Genomic DNA, 18,440 nt, shown 5'->3' with positions numbered 1-18,440 from the left:
CTCCTGGATGGCGTGGACTGTGGTCATGAGTCCATGATGCCAAAGTTGTCATGGGTGGCTTGATAACGGGACCCAAGCAGTTGGTGTTGCAGGATGTGTTTCTGGCAATCATGAAGGAGTTATCATACTTTTCATGGCTCATGTCCATCACAAACATGGGGGCATCAGAAGAAAGGGCAGAGATGTTGAGTCTTTTGTTTCTGCCCTTCAAGTGAGTCCCAGCCTTCTCCAAGGTGGTGAAGTCACTAGATGCCACAACATAAATTTAGTACCAGCGTCATCCATTTGATGTCAGCAGCATCTTGCTCCTGGAAAATGGAAATGAGCTTTCTATTGATGACAAGCTTCCTGTTCTCACCTGTGCCATTGAACTTTGCAAGGGTGGAATCATGCTGGAACATTTAGACCATGTAGTTGAGATCAGTGAAGGGGTTACTGATGGCAACAGTATCCACTTTGCCAGAGTTAATAGCAGCCTTGGTGACCAGAAGCCTGATCCCACAAAATCTTTTCACTCCAGTCTTCACTATGGTGTCTCCTAGGTGTGACTGGCACTGCCTGAGAAGAGGAGGCTGTCTGTTGAACTGGGAGGAGCAAAGAGCCTCTTTATTCTATTCTGTTCTTTTTTAAAAAAATATTTATATAAGAACTGGGGTATAGGCCAAAGGTACAGGAGGGTGAGAGAATTCACCAGAGACAGAGCAGGGAGAAGAACAGGCAAAAGGACCGAAATGCACTGCTGAGGGGAGCAACTGGCAAGACAGGAGAGGTCTGCCGCACCATGTGGAAATCTCCCTGGCCGGCCAGGAATCAAACTGGCGCTGCAGATGCTACAGACAGCTTCACAGCGTGGCCCTCAACCCGCTGCACCACCGGGGAAGCCCTCTTTATTCTAGTCTTGATTATTCCTCTTTATCCTTTTAGTTGCATTTTTACATGGTTTGATACATGGTACTTAAATTGTTAGTCAGCACGAATATTTAATAATTTTTAGTTTGATTTCATCTTTATGAGTTACTTTTGAGTGAATTTTAAATTCTAAACATAATTTTTATTTACCTTTTAGTAATGATTTCTGATGGTCTGCATTGTTTCAAGAATGTGATTGGTATTTTATATATTTTTAGAAATTAATTGATGCTACCTTTGGAACCAATTAACAGAGTGTTAAAATCTCCCACCTTGATAGTAGTTTTGTCAGCGTCTCCTTGTTACTTATATTTGCTTTTGAGAGAGATTTGAACTCATTTTTTCCATATTTATGCTTTACTTTCTTCTTGTTTTCTTTGTATTATTCTGTTCATGTAGATTGATAAAATTGTCAGTATCACCTTTTTTGATCCTCTACTGATTTTGAAAGCTGTAGATGTTATTCATGTTCTTACTCCTAAGTTTTTAACATACACACATATTACAGAATTTTCTATCAAAGTTTATTTTTTAAGATTTATTTTATTTATACAAGAGCGGGGGTACAGTCCAGATGTGCGGGAGGGTGAGAGGATCCACCGGAGACAGAGCGGGCAACAGAACAGGCAGATTGACTGAAATATACTGCTGAGGAGAGCAGCGGGCGAGACAGGAAAGGTCTGCCATGCCATGTGGGATTCTGGCTGGCGGCCGGGATTGAATCCTCACTGCAGAGGCTGCAGACAGCTTCACAGTGAGGTGCTCAACCTCCTGCACCACCAGGGAGGCCCCCTATCAAAGTTCAAAGTGATGTTGGTATATTTGAACATCCCCTTCTTCCTTTCTAGTTCCACTTTTAAAACTGTTTTACTGAGATAAATTCACATACCTTCTATTTACCCACTTAGAGCATGCAGTTCTTTTTGTTGTAGTTGTTAATTCACATGGTTTTGCAACCATAGTCCTAATTTAATTTTGGAACTTTTATCACCCTTAAAAGAAATCTTGTACCCATAAACATTATGTATCTACTCCCCATTCCCTCTCTACCCCTTTCCTAACCTCTAGTCTTGGCAACTAATTCCTGTAATCTTTCTGAGTTGCCTATTCTGAGCATTTCATATAAATGGAGTTATGTAGTATATGGTTTTGTTGAAGACTTCTTTCACTTAGCATAGTATTTTCAAGGTTCATTCACATTACCACTTTTCTTTTAATCATGAAAAAATAGTTATTCTGTTTATAATCTATAATTAGCCACATTGGATATTGTGTTTTATTGATTGTAGAACTACTTCATAATCTTGCTTCTTTTTTTGGGCTCTGCTTTCTGTAGTACATCTTGAAATATAGAAAATCTTTAGTGAGACTCTGTTACTAGAAAACTCAGTCATTGTAGGTCTTTTTTTTTTTGTCCTTATTCTTTATGATACCTTAACTGGACACTGAAGTCTAGCCTCACAATTCTTTTTTCTTAACATTTTGAAATAACTTCATTATCTTCATGGCATCTATTATTGATAATGAAGTGCCTGTTGCTAGTCTAATTTTTGCTTTTTTGGTAGGTAATATTTCTTGTTTGTTAATATTTAAAGAATAGGTCTATTAGGAAAAGGGACAGAAAAGTAAAGTACACTTGCATAGACACAAGCGGGCAGGAAGAGCTGCCCCAAGGGAGCAGGTTTGATAAGAGAGGCCTGCATGGTGGCAGGCAGGCGGCCTTGAGGACAGCTCTCTCCGCTGAGGGAGGTCGGTGAGGACATCCTGGCAGGTACAGGTCACGGGCAGGCAGGAAGCTGCTGCCCTGCAGAGGAGAGAGTTGGTGAAAGAATCACCTGCATAGTCACAGGTGGGCAGATGGAAGTGCTGCCCGAGCCTGTGCAGAGACTGCACTGATATAGTCTTCTTCTGTTTGGGAGGGGCTCACTCCTTGTGAGCCTTCAGGGGTAGTTGCTGATTGGGATAACTATGTAGAATCCCAAAAGAGACCCGAGATCATAATGGGCTTAGTCTCCATGTCTTTACCTTTGGATGCACCCTTGCCCTCTGATACCTGCTTTGTAATCTAGGCATGGGCCCTAAGGATCTTGGAAGCTGTGTCAATGGCTATGCTAATCTCTTCTACCCGCACCTCCTTGTGTGAGCCAGGTTTCTGGTCTTGTGCACCTTTTCAGTTTTTTCTATTCCTGTCCTCCATCATTCTCCCTCTGACCATATCCAGCCGAAAATCTTTTGGGGTGTTGAAGGGAGGAGGTCCATTTTCTGTAGCTGCTTCCTGCTGCAGTTGGACTTAGAGCTGGCCTGGTAGATAATATTTCTTTATGCCACCTTTTATTTTTTTAAAAAAGATTTATTTTTATTTATGCATACAAGAGCTGGGGGGTGCAGGCCAGAGGTACAGGGAAGTGAGAGAATTCACCAGAAAAAGTGGGGAATAGAACAGGCAGATCAACCGAGGTACACTGCTGAGGGGAGCAGCGGGCAAATCAGGAGAGGTCTGCTCTGCTGTGTGGGTTGCTCCCTGGATCAAACTCATGCTGCAGAGGCTGCGGATTGCTTCTTAGTGCTGTGCTTAACCCCTTGTGCCACTAGGGAGGCCCTCTTTATGCCACCTTGATGTCCTGTAATTTCACTGTGATTTGTCTTTGTGTGAATTTATATTTATCCTTATTGGTTCTGAGTCTGTATGTTTGATGTCAATTTTTTGACTGTTTCCTATCTGAGAATCCTCACCATTTTTTTTTTAAGGTCATTTTCAGATTGTTCTATTCTCATTTTGTCTTGAGTGAATTAATCTGTCAGTATTTGATTTTGTTGGTAATCTTGGTATTAATTTCCTTCATGTGTTTTGAATTTTAGCCTGAGAGCATAACTTGAGCAGGAGCTGTTGCCCATCCTACTCTACCTAGCCTACTAGTTTTGTGGTTGCATCTTCATGATAATGTGATAATGCACATCTAGTCTCTGAGCTAGCAGATGGCTGACTTGGATCCTGGTCCCTCCTGCCTCATTTGGTGTACACACAAACTGCATCTTTTCCAGTCTCATTTCTGTAGTTTTACCTACTCCCCAGTTTTAAACAATGAGCCAGGCTCCAGTTCCCTGCCTTAAGTGAGGTACTTTCAATTCTCACTAATTTTCACTTTTTGCTTGTTTCCAAACTGGAGCCCATTAAGTCTCATCACTGCTTTGTGTTGTTGTTCCATTTATAGTCCTTGGGAATATTTATCATAATATATGGCAATAGAATTCATACAATTTGTTATCATGGAACATGGCTATGGCATATGTGGTAATATGTGGTAAATATAATTGCTCAGCATCTGTTTCAATATCCTTCTAGTATTCCTTCCTTTACTGACTGGGAAGTAAAAATTATTACATAGACTAATTGTATCTAGGGTTCATGATATGATTCAGATTGCATTAATCATATTAACTGCTTGGATACTTGGATTCAGAAGTGAATTGTTGGGACTAGGGCACTGTACACATGGCATCAGTTTTGCTGGCGCAGATACCATAATTTAAGAGTTTGTGGCTGATTCTGATGCCCAAATTGTAGCCTTGCACTGTGTTCCTTAGAGCCATGATCCTGGCAGCAACTTCCTTATTTCTAACAGGAGCTAAGGTAATGTGTTCACACTGGTGACGCCGAATTCCTAGACAGAGGCAAAGGAGGCATAATCCTATTCAGCACTTGGCACAGCAGCACCTTCTCCTTTGTATTCTTTTTTTTTAATATTCTTTTTTTTTAGATTTATTTATTTGTTTTATTTATACAAACACTGGGTACAGTCAGAAGCGCGGGAGGGTGAGAGAATTCACCAGAGCCAGAGCGGGAAGCAGAGCAGGCAGAAGGACCAAAGTACACTGCTGAGGGGAGCAGCGGGCGGCAGGAGAGGTCTGCGCGCCATGTGGGACCCTTCTCCGGTGGCTGGGGAGCAGCCGGGGATCGAACGGGCGCTTCAGAGGCTGCGGGCAGCTTCGCAACCCAGCGCTCAACTGCTGCGCCACCGGGGAGGCCCTCCTTCGTATTCTTATGGTGGCAGAGGTAACAGTTGGTTAGGAAGGTCAATGCTGTGTGGATTCTGACACTCATTCCTTAAGGTCTAACATAGAGCCTGATCCTTCAACCCTTCCAGTAGTGTGTTAGCATCTAAGCGGTAGCACATAAATTAAATCTAATTCTACTTAAATGGTAGAAGAATTTCAGACCTTCAGCTGAACCCTGACTAATACAGTAGTTAGAGTTTTGCATTTTTCTTTTTTTTTTTTTTGACTATCATTGTTATCATTGTTACATGAATGATACAGATGATACAGGAGTGGGGTTGGAGGGTTATGGCCTCAAAGTGTGAACTTATAAAGCCACCTTAATCAGAACTGTCACTTATATTGTTTTTCAATTTCAAATAATTGCTCTTAGTTACTTGACATGTAAAATTGCTGATGCTTTGCGTAGCTGCCTGAACCATAACTTATAACTGAAAGTAAAAGACATCTGTTAACCTTAAGGAGAAAGAGGACAGTATAGTATATATCCAAGATTCCAATGCAAACTGATCGGCCTGAGGAACTTTAGAAGATGTAACACATTTTTCTATCACTGAAAGGTAATGAAGAATTATGGTCTTTGAAGACTATAATAAATTGATAACACCAAAAAGCAGAAAATACAAACTAGTAACAAACAAATCTTATTCTTCCTCTCTTTTCTTTCTACTTTTATTATTGCCAGTTTGCTACTTATATACCTAGAGAAATAAAATTCTCTAGAACTAAGAGACTGAAAATATTCATTCTGGCCATCTTTATGGAATAAGTTCTGGAGTTTCTGTTTTTATTAAAATGTTACTTGTATTTAATTAGAACTGTTCTATTTCATAATTTTCTGGCATGACTTTGTTGTAACCTAGGCTTTTCCTGTATCAGGTATATACTGTAAATATTACTGTTCAGGAAAGACGTATAAATACCCTGAAAATGTTATACCTCATCTAAAAACTTGTTTCCTTTCATTTGCAATTATTTAAAAAAACTATGCCAGAATCACAACCCAGAGTAATGCTTTTATAATATGGTGAAATCTAAAACAATTAGACAATAAAAACATCTCTATTATAATTACAACTTTGAAAAATTATGTATACATAGGAATAAGGATTGGAAAGAAATATGAAAGGGAAAGAGTTGATGCTTTCTTAGAGGAAATAAAACCAATTTGGCTTGTTTTATTCATAGTAGGCTTGTTTTGACTTTTAGTTTCTGGAATTGCCTTTATTCTTCTCCCATTTGTGAAAACTGGGAAAACATTTATCACTTGGCTCCTGGCACCAGTCTTGTTTTTTGTAAATTGTAAAAAATTATTGAGAGCTGCTGTGTGATCAACACATCTGTACATATTTCCCTATACTCTGAGTTGTCATTTCATGTAGACTCAGGAGCTCAAACTCATATAGCCACTGTCATCCCTTTCTTGGGATTGCAGCCCTCTCCTAGCTGGTCTGCATACTTTTCATACTTGTTCTTTTTTTCAGTTGCCCGAGTGATGCTTGCAAAGTGTGAGTCAGATCATGTGTCTACTCTGCTCTAACACTCTGCAGGCTTCCCATCTCATGCAGGATAAAAACCTGTGGGGCCCTCCATGTTCAGATCATCTTTTCAACATTGTTTCTTGTTGCTCTTTCCCTACTAGCCACAGTAGCCTCCTTGCTGTTTTTCTTCCTGCAAACTCAAGGTCTTTGCATTTGTTGTCCCTTCTGTCTGCAGGGCCTTCTCCCACGGCTTTTCAACTCATCTTATTCAGGTCTCTGTTCAAATGCATTTTTCTAGAAAGGCCTTAACTGATTAACAAAAACAATGCTTCTTTCTTTTCTTAGCTTTAATTTTCTTTAAAGTATTATCACTAGTGAACATTGTATCTGTTTATTTTCCATCAACTCTACTAGAATGTAAGTACCATAAAGCAAAGATTTTGGCTCGTTTGTTCACTTTTTTTGCTTAATGCCTGGAACAGAACCTGGGACATATTAGGTGATCAATGAATGAGTTGATTTAAGTGGCTTCTTATTATATATATGAAGTTCATTTCTTTTGTTTGTTTGATTTCTTTCTAATCAAGGTTTCCTTATCCTTGCCAAGTTGAATTTCAATCTAGATAAAAGAAGTCCTTAGTTCTTGTTTTGTCTCTTTTTCTCTGACATATAAGTAGTCTTAGCCATCTAAAAGGAGCTCTTGTTGCCTTCCACATTTTTGATGAGCTCATTTGGGGCCTTCACCTTCCAGATATTCTTTTTTTATCAATACTTGTCAGTCTTTTTGGTAAATTTTGCTTTTGACCACGTGTTTTGATTTCCTGCTATCTTTTTATTTTTATTTTTTTAAAGATTTATTTATTTATTTATACAAGCACTGGGTACAGTCAGAAGCACGGGAGGGTGAGAGAATTCACCAGATCCGGAGGGGAGAGCAGAGCAGCCAGAAGGACCGAAGTACACTGCTGAGGGAAGCAGTGGGCGGCAGGAGAGGTCTGCACGCCATGTGGGACCCTCCTCCGGTGGCCGGGGAGCAGCCAGGGATCGAACCAGTGCTGCAGAGGCTGCGGGCAGCTTCGCAACCCAGCGCTCAACTGCTGCGCCACAGGGGAGGCCCCCCTTCTGTCTTTTTAATGCATCCTTTTAAAGTTTGGATGCTTCACAGGGTTTCTTGATTATACACATTGGCTTAATTAGAGATCTGTTCTTTTAGTGATTATGTAGTTAACATTTTGATTTGTAGGAGTTAAACATTTTTTTTAAAGATTTATTTATGCATACAAGAGCTGGGGTGTAGGCCAGAGGTGCGGGAGATGAAAGGATTCAGCAGAGACAGAGTGGAGAGCAGAACAGGCAGATTTACTGAAATACACTGCGCAGGGCAGTAGTGGGCAAGACAGGAGAGGTCTGCTGCACCATGGGAGTTAGCTCCCTGGCTGGGGATCAGACTCATGTTATAGTAGGTGCCAATATCTTCATAGTGCTGAGACAACCCCTTGTGCCACCAGGGAGACCTCTTAAACATTTTTTTATGGTCTCCAAACATTGACTTGTATCTGTTTTTTCTCTGAACTTTTGGTAATTTATTTTCTTAAACTTTAATATGTATGTCTAATATGACCAGCTATTTTTTTGATTAGGTACTTGAAGTTTACCATAGAAGGCTTCTTTGAAGATTTGTCACTTTCATATTACCAACCTATTTTTTTTTGTCAGAATTAAGTCCACTTCACCAGTTATCACCTTCCTTTATTTTTCATTGTTATTTGCTCTTAAAACAATACACTTTTATTAAGTGGTTTTAAGGAATCCTGTGGAGATAAGACTTATTTTTTGGTACTCATTTAAATGAAAGTGAATAGCAGGGACATGGCAACACAATAAGCTTTAGAGACTTTTTGAGTGACAGTTGAAAGATTAAAACATGTTAGACTAGAGAGCTTTTTTAGTTAGACTTTTGTTACCCTTATTAGGATAACAATGAAAAACCTGACCCTACACAGATGTCAGTAGCATTCATCTACAAAGCTCTTTTAAAAAATAAGTTAAAAATAGAAACAAAGCCTTATTTATTTTTTAATTTTGTGGTAGTGATGTTACTGTGAAATTTATAGCATAAAAATAACTTTTCAACATTAACAACAACTATTTTATACCAAATGGGTTTCTGCTTATCTGAGCAAAGATTCTAAGTCTATATATGTCTACCCTGTGCTTCGAAGTTCTAGCAATGAAAAGTCACAGAACAGGTGCTATGTTTTCTCCCTTTCAGTTTCTCCCCAGTTGATTCTTACAACTGTAACCCAAGTGCTGTCCTCTAAGTTGTACAGCTACTAAAAATTTGGAAGAAATATGTATCTTCTGAAATGCTAAGCTTATAAATTCCCAACTTGGTTTAACAGTTCTAACATATAGTACATATCATGGGAAAATCTCTCTTCTAGAATCATTCTCTAGAACTTTGAACAAGGTTCACACTGCCTGGATTGCATTGGATTTATCCTTTTTCTCTAGTTACTCAAAGTCAAGTAAGCACAGCTTTCCCTTTGTAATGTATAAACCCCACTTGGAACTACCTTGGAGTAGCGGGACTGAAGTGTAATCTTTGGAAAAAGTGGTAGAAAGGAAGGTAGTTAGAGTTCTGGGGAAGATGTTATCTGCTTTACCAGTGTGGGAAGAGGCTACAAAGGTGAAGTAGAGTTGTTCCAATCCAGTAGGAAAGTTCCATTGCTTCCAGGGATTCAGTCACTATGGGCCTCACCTTGCACAGGGGCATAGATGTGGAAGCAACTTGCTAGAGTATCATGGGTTTAGAGAGGTTCTGGTAGTGGTGCAGCCTACCTGGAGATAGTGCCATTGGCTACAGAGAAGGGAACCTTACTGATCACAAGCAAGGCTCAAGTCATCCCAGCATCTTTCAAGGGGAAAGGAAGAATTTGTGTAGGAGAGGGCACTGAATAAGGGATATCTTAGCTGATGTTGTGGATATAAACATTGAGGATCCTTGGTTGACTTTCCCTAAGCTAGAGTTCTCTGGAAAGCACCTGTTAAAAAAGTTTGCTGAACATGGGGCCTTCCTGGTGGCGCAGGGGGTTAAGCCTCAGCACTATGAAGCAATCCACAGCCACTGTTGCACGTGCTCCATCCACATGGTGCAGCAGACCTCTCCTGTCTTGCCTGCTGCTCCCCTCCGCAGTGTGTTTCAATGGATCTGCTTGTTCAGCTCCCCACTCTGTCTCTGCTGAATCCTCTCACCACGCCCCCCACCTCTAGCCTATACTTCAGCTCTTGTATGCATAAATAGATAAATCTTTTTTTAAAAAAAAAGTTTGGTGAACATGGATGGACCTTGTGGGTATTATAGTTAAGTGCAAAGAGTCAGAGACAAATACCTTATGCTTTTATGCATATATGGAATATAAAGAAATGCATAAACAAGCAAAACAAAACAAAAACCAGAGAATAGATTGGTGATTGCCAGAGGGAAAAGGAGCTGGGGTGGGATGAAATGAGAAAAGGGTGTAATTGTATGGTGATGGATGGAAATTGGACTCTTGGTGATCAGATGTAGTAGATATAGTTGTCATAATGTCATATACCAGAACTTATATAATGCAATAAACCAATGTTACCTCAATCAAATATTATTTAAAAAAGAGAGCAGAGACTTACAAACTTAAAAAAAAGAAAAATTTGCTGAGTCATTTGCCTTGCTTATGGCTCTCTTGTTCGTTGCCAGAAGTCAACCTTGGGACCGGTCTTAGTCATTAATCTGGGGAAATACTACAAGCTAAAGCTTCTACACAGTCCTTTCTGCTGGGTGAAGCATAGTAGTTGTTAACATTGGAGAGGAAAAAAGAAAAATACCAGATGGTCTCACTCATAGCAGGAATCTAGAAAACCTAAATAAGGGACCAGGAAAAAGAATATAACAAAAGAAAAAATCAAAATCAACAAACAACTATAAACCAGAGACACACTATGGGCAGGGGGAAGGAGGGTTTGGGGTGAAATAAGGGGGTGAGGGGTGCAAGTGTATGGGGAATATAGAAATAAATTTAAAAAATTAAAAAAAATTGGAGAGGAAAAGATTCTTCTTTTCTGGGCTTGAGTTAGGTCTGTTTGTGATGTGGACTAGTGAGGAAAGCTTCATTCTAAAAGCTTATCTGCAGTATTTCTTGAAGTCCTTGGAAATGACTTTGAGCTGTCTCTCCTTGTTTGGAGTTATTGGGATACTGAAGCAGAAATTGAGTTATAACATCATCTGGGGACGTCAGCGAGTCTCTAAGGATTACTTTCACTTTCTGTTTATTTTAAATAAAAAAAAAACCTTTGAAGTATGAATGGCAGGGTAAAGACCTATTGATGGGAATTGCTATCACTCCTCACTGGATTCTTAAGTCATAGCACAGAGTTGTTCTATAGCACTAGGGATAATGTCTATGACTGCTTTGCTTATTGTATTTAAGGACAGTGCTTCTTGAACAGTCATGTCTGACTTACAGTAAGTCAAACAAAATGGTCAGGTTTCAGCTTTATGAAATGTTTTGTTTTTTATTTTATTTTTATATTCCCCATACAATTGCAACCCCCTGATTTTGACCCCAATCTCTCCTTTCCTCTCCCCCTCCCCAAAGTGTCTCTCTGGTTCATAGTTGTTTGTTGATTTTCATTTTTTTCTTTCTTATAGTTATTCTTTTTCCTGGTCCCTTATTTAAGTTTTCTAGATTCCTGCTCTGAGTGAGACCATCCGGTATTTTTCTTTTTCTTTCTGGCTTATTTCGCTGAGCATGATCCCTTCCAGCGCCATCCATGATGCTGCAAATTGCATGTGTTTATCTTTTTTGAATGCTGAGTAGTATTCCATGGTGTATATGGACCACATCTTCTTGATCCAGTCATCTATTTTTGGGCATTTGGGTTGTTTATTAAAGTGCACAAAGAATGAGTTTTGACATTAGAGACAAAATTCTGTTTTATGACATGGAGTTTCTTAAATTGACTTGTTTAAATGGCATGTGAGCAAGGAATCTTTGTTCATTTTAGATTAGGGAAAAATAAGAACATCCTATACATTTTCCCAATATAATTGGCAGTGATGTTTAAGGACTATTTGGATTAATATTAACCTATAGTTGCAGTTTTTGTGTTATTATCTCTTTCAAGGTGTTTGTTACCTGGTATTTCGTAATGTAGAAATGTTTTATGACTAATACTCTTAACTTTTGTCTATGTAAAAGTGTTAGGCTCCCGTAATATACTGCTCCTGGCTCCTGTTTGGTTAGCACCACCTACCTTCTCCAAAAGCAACTCATAGGTGTGTCTTGTGTACATTTGACTCTATCTACCATTGATGCTCAGAGACTTCTTACCAGATTGTTTTCTTTGTGTTATTCTTTTCCTTTTTTTCATTCCCCAGCCTCCATCAAAAATTCAATCTTAAGTAAATTTCATTTGATTTCTGTCATACTCCTTGAAAAGGAAGAGTGATATTGGAAGAAGGTCCTGATGGTAGTTATATTATGTTGTTATATTATTTGTTGTACAGCTGTTTTCTCTCATATTCCTATTGAATAATGATACTAATTTGTCTAAGCCCGCATCTAAGAATTCCTTCACCTACTCAATGGTGAATGCCAACGTTGAAATCCTAGTGATTTGTGTGTAGCGTATATTTTAATCAACTGTGTAATTTTGTTCCTTTACTTAAGTTCTTAACATTCTAGAAGTAAATAATGTGTACATAAAAATCATCCATCTTGGGTATTTTTTAATGTTTGCCTTTTTTTTTCTCAGAAGAATCATCATAAAACTAAAGCCAGAATCCCATCTGTACAGTGGGGATGGAATTCTATCTTTTCCTTTACCTTGGTAGAGCTGCTAAAGAAATTAAATAATTAAAAATGGAAGTCTAAATACATATATGGAGGCATAGTAGAAAAGGCAATTATTCCAACTGTCTCCATACAGTTTTTTTTTCTCTCTCTCTCTCATTCTCTAGAAAGATAACAACATTTGGTGGGCTATTTTTATTAATGGGTTTCATTGAGGGAAAAGAAAGCCAAAAACAATGAAGCTGAGATTGTTCAGTAGTCATGGAAATGGGGTGTGGTGATGGTTAGTCAGTGCTTTTCAGTTTCTGAAATGAACACTGAAGACTCCAGATTGAGATCTGGGTATATTTCCCTTACAAGTTTCATAATAAAAAAGCATTTATTAAATGACTCATTGCGAAACATTTTCTGTTGTGGTACTATATAGAGAGATTGCTCTTCTCTTTGTGTTTGTGAGTTAAAATGAACCATCACAAAATGAGCTTATTATTAAACATCAAGCAGATACTTTGTTTATAATACATGAATGGAATAGTACCCAGAGGTTGGTATGAGGGAATTTTATTAGTTTAATAGTCAGTGACAGTTACTTGGGTAATAGTCACTTCTAGTTACTTGGGTAAGTTTTTATGAAGATTGATTTCCAAAGTTATTTAAGTGACGGCAGGTTGAAGGATTGGTCAGCAGAGTGTGGAAGTGACATAATATATGAGATAGTGAATGACAAAGATGGAATGATGGGCTGGTATAGAGAATGAGGACTAGATATATTCTAATGAGTAAAGTGTCTAGCAGAGTGAGAGGATGTGAGAGTCCTCGAAGTGCAGTGACAGGAATATGAAACTCAGATTATGGCATCGGTTCCTGGCCAATAGGATGATATGATGTTCCTGCAAAGGTTTAAGAAAGGATCATTTCAGTGTAGAGGGGAAAGAAGCTATGTGTTGGGGTTTTTTTGTTGGTTTTTTTTTTTTTTGGACCTTCCACATTTTATTAGGAACTGGATGACAATCGTTTCAACATATGCAAATCTCTAGGACTGGGGCACTTAGTCTTAGCATGCTCTGCTACAGATCACATACACACTTAGATTATTGAAAAGATTTATTGTATTCATTTATACATTTAGTTTTTATCATGAAGTTTGACTAAAGTAATTTAAATGGTTAAATAGATATATGTGGAAGTAGTAGTGTCTTAGGGAAATACCATTATCTGAAAGTCTGCCAGTTGTAGCCATAATTCTTAATTTTTTTTAACTCACTGGATTGTGTCATTTTAATGTGGCACCATGTATATCAGTAAAAAGGAACAAATGATCCTGATACTAATTTGGGAGGAGGCTTGGAGAAGTGAACTTTTAATGAGACTTTGGTGTACTTATGATAGATTTGTCCAGCAAAATCATTGAAGTAGTTAACCTGATTTATATTGTTTTTTTGATATCATCTGATTACAATGCTGTGGGAATTTCTTCAAGTAAGAGGTAATTTATGGAACTTACTGATAAGACCACTTACATTTTAAAACTCTTTCTATTGCTTTTAGATATACAGGAAAGGCCAAGATGTCTTAGGCTTCACTGTTAGTATTATGCTTACTCTGAAATCAGTCATGTCAATGCAGCAGTGAGTCAGTACTAAATGACAATAAATGAAGGACTACTGTGGCAGGCCTAGTTACAGGTGCTTTATTCAGTAATCACTGACAGAAAAAATGTCACAAAAGAGGTCATATAAATGATGGGGGAATTTTGAAGGTTTATGAAAAAGTAAGATTTTATCATCTTCGAATTATTCCTTTTTTCCCCTATAGAAGAAAAGAGCTTTTATGTCATGTGAATGTCAAATCAAAATTAGTATTCATCAGATCACCCTTCTCCCTTCAAATGTCTAAGAATTTAAAGATCTCAGAAGCTTTATCCTCAATTCCAAAGGCCCCAAGGTAAAGGAATTTCAAAATCAGCTTAACCTCAGCATTTAGAAAGAAATGGGAACAAATCATATAACATCTAGCTTGGTATGACTTATAAGGTTCTAGGGCAGTAATCAAAATGACTCTATGAAAATTGATCAGGTCAGATCCTTTTCCTATTCTATGGTAAGATGAAAGACCCATAGACAAGGATGAATAGAGTAAGCTGTTACTCTTTCTTAATTTCAGTACGCTTTAGATTCTGACTCAAGCCACATTTTCATTGACAAACAAGAAAAGCACCCTTTCATGAATGTAAACAACTTCACAGAACAAATAATATAATAAAAACAAAAATTTCTTTACATTTTTCCAAGTTAATTGCTCCCCTTTGTCTCTTTTTTGTGATTGTCTCTTTTGTGTTGTGATTGTCTCACCTTTTGTGATTAAGACAATTGCTCAGAGGGCCTCCCCTGGTGGTGCAGCGGTTGCACGCTGGTATGTGAAGCTGCCCCACAGCCTCTGCAGCAACAGTTCGATCCCCGGCCACTGGTGAGGGTCCCGCATGGCTCGACAGACCTCTCCTGTCTCACCCGCTGCTCTCCTCAGCAGTGTATTTCATCAGTCTGCTTGTTCTGTACCCCACTCTGGCTCTGGTGAATTCTCTCACCCTCCCGTATTCTCACCCTCCAGTGCTTGTATAAATAAATAAATAAATAAATATTTAAAAAAAAAAAAAAAAGGAAAGAGAAAGAAAATTGCTCAGAGAAAATACAGTAAAATAAAAAATATCAGTTTACTAAACTACAATAAATATAAAAAGGAATACAACAAATTGAGGAAAAGTGATAATATCTTGCAGTCCAAAAAATGTAAAAGAATTGTGTTTTTAATTGCTGTATCAAATTTTGTCTTGCTGATAAGATATCATAATTTTAAAAACCATTCTCCTACTGAAGGATTCTTAGATGATTTCTATTTTTCACCTTTAAATAGCATAACTAATAACATCTCTGTGTAGATTATTTTTCTTTCCTTCTTTCTTTTGTAGTGTAATGACTATTAATTTGCATTCCTTATATTGCCAACTGGAAATATTGGTTCAAAAGATATTGACAATTTTATAGTTATAATTTCATATTTATATTTTTTCAGAAAGCTTGAATCAATTAATATCACTGTCAAAGTAGTCTTGTCAACATCAGATTTTATAATTTATGTTTTATTAGTTAAGCAACAGTATTTTTAAGCCTATTTTATTTTTTATTTTTCTAATTTTATATATATTTTTTACATCATTCTTCATTTTTGTACAATGTATGCTTCCTCATCTTGGTTATAGTCCCTGTGAAATTCCCACCACCAATTCACCCATGTACCATCACCATAGTCCCTTGTGCTCTTCCCACCCCTGTTTTGATCCAACTCTACTTTTCCCCCAAAACCTATTTTAATTAGCATTTGTTAAATTTGTAACTGTGTATTTCCTCATATGATTCAGTTCCTATTTTTATTTTCTTTTTAAAAATGTATCCCCTTCTCTCTTTTGAGCACATATGAATGAATTTTAGGTGTTGACCTTATATAATTGTCTGCTTCTTTTACATTTTTTGGACAGCAAGCTTTTATCACTGTTTCTCAATTAGTTGTATCTTTTTATGTTTGTTGAAGTTTAGCAACTGATTTTTTATTTTACTGCATTTTCTCTGGGCTATTTTTGTAATCATAAAAGGTGAATTTTCTTATTTCTTTTTAAATCTTTTTTTTTTTTAGACATTATTGGCATACAACTTTATATTAGTTTCAGGTATACAAAGTACTGATTTGATATTTGTATATATTGTTAAATGATCACCACAGTAAGTCTTGTTAACATTCATTTCCATACATAGTTACAAATTTTTTCCTTTTGAACTTTTAAGATCTCTTAGCAATTTTCTAATGTATACAATATTGTATTATAAACGCTAGTCACTATGCTGCACATTACATCCCCAGCACTTATTCGTTTTATATAACAAGAAGTCTTTACCTTTGACCACCACCACTCATTGTCAAAAACATTCAATCATAGAGATATACTAGATAAAGTGTATTCAAATAATTTTTTTGTACTAGCATTCAGTTACTCTAACATTTAAGTAGTGATTCCTTTCCCCAATAGTTGTTGTTATAGTCTCACTTATTGTATATTAAATAATCAATACCAAATAAACATATAAAACCCATTCTATGGATTTTTTCCCCAAACCTATGTCAAATACTAACTAATATCTACTTTATGATAACCATAAATGATTTTTGCCATTTCATTTTCTATATTTATTGCATTGGCAATCACTGAATATGTGAAAGGATTTTAATTGAGCTTATTTTTAATTTAGGAGTTTTATTATCTATTTAGCTAGCTGTTTACACCATCCTTATTCTATCATTAATGATTTGTCTTTCCTTAAATAACTTAAATTTGGTTAAAATAATGTCTATTTCAAGTTTTTTTTAACCTTTTGTTAATGAAATTTTTATTTTTTACTACATCTGATATTTCTATGCCCTGTAATTGGGGATGCAATTTGAAAATTTGTATTTTTACAGTGACAACTATGGACTTAACTAGACTCTTTGAACCATCATATAAAGAGGTTTTTTGTTTGTTTGTTTGTTTTGTTGTTTAATTCTCCCTGGAAGCCTTGAGATACCCAGGGAAGGTCCTACAAGCCTTAGCACTTACCACAAAAGGATTGGGGAGAAGGTGAAGAGTGGAAAGAATAAGAAATCAAGAAATAAGACAGTTGCTGATTGGACTCTATCTAACCATTGTGAGTCCCGGTCTTAATCATACTACACTTAAAGCAGTGATCATTGACTTGAAGATTGAAGCCAGCTCAATATTTCAGTCTTAGTATGACCATACTTTTTCCCACTGCATAAAAATCCTTTACTTCTGTTCCCCTTCTCATAACTATTTGTCATTCTTTCTTCCATTGCCAACCACCTTGAAAAAAAAAAATATCACTTTCTCTTGGCTTTTTGCACTTCCTTGGCATTTATTTCCTTCACACTCAGTAAAATCTGGATTTTGCCTCTACTGAAATGTGGTAGAAATTGTGGTTGAGTGACATTCTAATTACCAGATGCAGGAGATATTTTTCAACCCTTATCTTTTTTTCTTTTTAAAGATTTTATTTATTTATTTATACAAGCACTGGGTACAGTCAGAAGTGCGGGAGGGTAAGAGAATTCACCAGAGCCAGAGTGGGGAGCAGAACAGGCAGACTGACGAAGTACACTGCTGAGGGGAGCAGCGGGCGGCAGGAGAGGTCTGTGCGCCATGTGGGACCCTCACCGGCGGCTGGGGATTGAACCAGTGCTGCAGAGGCTGTGGGGCAGCTTCGCAGCCCAGCGCTCAACCGCTGCACCACCAGGGAGGCCTTCAACCCTTATCTTAATCTAGTTTTTGGGAAAATTTGACACTGTAAACCATTTCCTTTTGATACCTGCCTCTAGATCAATCTACATATTTCTTTCTCATTTTCTGTTCATTCTCTTCTATTTCTCTGAGTTCTTTCCTGATTCCTCTTTTTCCTTCTTACATGTTGCAAATTTACTGGGGTCTGTACATGAAATTCATTTTTACTCACTTTATGTTTTCATTTTGGGTGATTTTACCCATTGCCTCATTGTCCACTACTACTCATGACACTGATGGCCACCAAATCTATAGGTTGACTGTGTTCCTAGGCATAAATCACGTATACCCAACTACTTTCTACTTACTTCTATTTAAGTTTGGTCTAGAGACCTCAAATGCTACATGTCCAAGTTAAACTCATTATCTCATATCCAAAATCTGGTCCCCTGTAATCCCTGTTTTTGTAGAATATCTTCATTGTACTTATCTAAACCAAAATCTATTGCTTTTCCTATGATCCTTGAATCCCAACTTTACATCAGGCTGTTACCATATCCTGTCAGTTCTGTTTTCAAATTTTATGAATCTGGCCCTTCATCTGTCTTCTCTGTCACTATCTTTCTTTAGACCTTCCTGAGCTACTATTCTCTTTGCCTCTAGATAGTTCTTTCTATTTAACCTGCACAGTAATTCCAGAGATTTTTTAAAGTTTTTATTTTTATATTCCCCATACAATTGCAACCCCCTTATTTTGACCCCAATCCCTCCTTTCCCTGCCCCCCTCATAGTGTGTTTCTGGTTCATAGTTGTTTGTTGATTTTGATTTTTTTCTTT

General features: G+C 37.4%; 1 protein-coding gene across 5 annotated transcripts in view; it reads left to right on the top strand.

The window, feature by feature from the left end:
• The window catches only part of FRMD5 (FERM domain containing 5), a gene marked incomplete at both ends in the record, with an annotated part of 291,583 nt that overhangs the window by 57,390 nt on the left and 215,753 nt on the right, over window positions 1–18,440 (top strand). The window lies entirely within an intron of this gene.

This window comes from Talpa europaea, assembly GCF_964194135.1.
Source record: "Talpa europaea genome assembly, chromosome: 8".
NCBI classification, from domain to species: Eukaryota; Metazoa; Chordata; class Mammalia; order Eulipotyphla; family Talpidae; genus Talpa; species Talpa europaea.
This window is presented reverse-complemented; position numbering and strand designations above follow the sequence as displayed.